Here is a 2,358-nt window from a genome sequence, read left to right as displayed (position 1 = left end):
AGGAATTTGGAGTGATATGAACCAAGAGAACATGGTTCCTAGACTCCTTAAAAATATCAGGGAGGTGACTGAATTTCTCAGCATATGTTAGATGGTAACTCGAGTCATTTTATTTGAGTATTGATGAAAAGGGTGACCCCTGAATAGCTGGTAAACTTGGGGACATTTGGATTATAGACCTGGGACATGTACATGCACAAAATGTACAAAATGATCTGGCATTGGTTGACATTGTGTACTCCCGTGCCAACTAAGTTTGTGGTTGCATATTAACATCCAACAAGGAGCTTTAAAAAATTGCTTTGCTCTGTCTGTCGCCAGATAGTCTACTTCAAATGCTCAGGGTTGTGAAGCCCAGGCACTGATATTTTTAAAAAGATGCTTAGTTGATTCCTAATATGCAGGTAGGGTTGAGAGTAATAGATCAAATGGCTCTTTTAGGATAGGTAGTATCCAAATAATTTTTGCTCACTTCTACTCCAATTTTAATTATAGAGATAAAAAGTGATCTGCAGGGGGTATTATCAGCAACAATAATTCTTAAAATGGGTTTATATCAATAAAACATGGAATTTTATATCTCAAACTGCACCATATTTAATTGTACAGTTAGTAAGCAATATCTGTTTGGTGCAGGATGACATGGATGTCATTCAACCTGGATTCTAGTTATGACTCAAACCAACATACTGTATTTGAAGTTTAATCTCCTTATCTGTGAAATACGGCTCCTAATAACATCTGTCCAATCTACCTCATGAGTTAGGAATAAAACAATACCGTAATAGGTGTAAAAGTTTTTGATAAAGGTAGAAAGTTTTACAGAAGTATAGTGTATTGTTATTTTTCTTTTCCTTTGTAGTCCCATTTAGCCACACACTTGAAGGATTACGCGTCAATTTCGGATCAGTGGGAGGCGGAACCGGCGGGGGCGGAACCCGCGGGGGTGGAACCAGGAGACGGTACGGTCATTTTATGTAAGGGACTTGTGCGTCCACGGTCATTTTATGTAAGGGACTTGTGCGTCCACGAGTTCGTATTCGTGTGTGTCCTGGAGCCAGTCCACAGAGGATACCGAGAGCCGAAGCTATATGTATATATGTGTATATATACACAGAAATGTATATAAATATATGTATACCGGTGTACAGGGGTACATATATGTCTATCTGGTTTCTATACGGGCCTTTGGAAGCAAGGCTATGCCAAGGCAGCGGTAGGCCATGCAGAAAGAAACCGCTAAAGCACGGTTGTCCCAGGGCAGCAGCGACCACAACCTCACCTTTGTGCTGACAAGGCTTCTGGATATGATCTTAATTGAATAAGCTTCGGGCCTGCTTCTTTTTCTGCCTTTGGATGCCTTGTGTGGAAGTTATCTCTAGGTATGCAGTATAACTGGGGAGGGTAGTGTGGGCACTGGGGTGCCCTAGAGAGCTGGGGCCACTTGCCCAGCTCTCAGATGAAAGCATTTGAGTTTTAAGAGGGGCCACTGACAGGACTGCACTCTCAGAAATGGGTGGCCCTTCTCAGTAACTCTTTCCAATTCTCCTTTTCCCCTTTACCACCTCCTCCTCCATGGTGAAGCACTCAGGCTGAAAGGTGCTTCCTTCCTGGTTTAGGGCAGAGAATCTCTTCCCAGGTCTTGGGCTCTCCCCAGCGGGGAAGGAGTGCCAGCTCTTACAAAGGCTTTACTGTGTGGTGTCAGGAGGGGCTGGCCCAGGACCGGCAAGGCCGCTCTGTTGTGAGCCAAAGAAGAAGCCCTAGTAGGGATGGTCTAATGGGAGGAAAGGATGTTGGTGGGTGTATGGTTAAATCATAGTAGGGGATTTCAGTGAAAACCCAAAAATTATGTGGTGGTTCCCCTTCTTTCACAACAGCCTAGAATGCTCTTTTACGTGAGCTGTCCTCAGGGAGGATTAAGAAACCTGGAAACAAGAACATGGTTTTACTGCCCCAGTTTTTTGCTTTCTTGGGCTCTTCTTTCTTCCCCTATCTCATGGTTTTTCAAGGTTGAATCTAGATGTGGAAACGGTACTCTGGGGCCTGTTCTGCTCAGGGTGGGATTTGTCTGAAGTATTTAAGGTCCCCTTAAATCAGGGGCTATCTCAGGGCCTGAGATAGTACAGTACTCTGTCTTCCATCTCCTTCCCCCAACCCCAGTGAAAGTGATGGTACCAGTGCTGGCTGTAGGTATGATTTGCCTTTGGTCCCCATGGGAAGTCTGTGAGCCTGGAGGTGTAGGTGTAGGGGCCTTAGGGCATTTCCATGGCGGTGTCATTCTGGTCTTCAGGTTCTCCTTCCGTAGTTTTCAGAACAGTCCTTGGGTTGCTGGGAGCCAGGGGTCTGTATTTGGGTCTG

This window comes from Lipotes vexillifer, unplaced genomic scaffold (assembly GCF_000442215.2).
Source record: "Lipotes vexillifer unplaced genomic scaffold, Lipotes_vexillifer_v1.1 scaffold863, whole genome shotgun sequence".
Classification (NCBI taxonomy): Eukaryota; Metazoa; Chordata; class Mammalia; order Artiodactyla; family Lipotidae; genus Lipotes; species Lipotes vexillifer.
The sequence above is the reverse complement of the archived record's forward strand: the minus strand, read 5'-3'. Positions refer to the sequence as shown.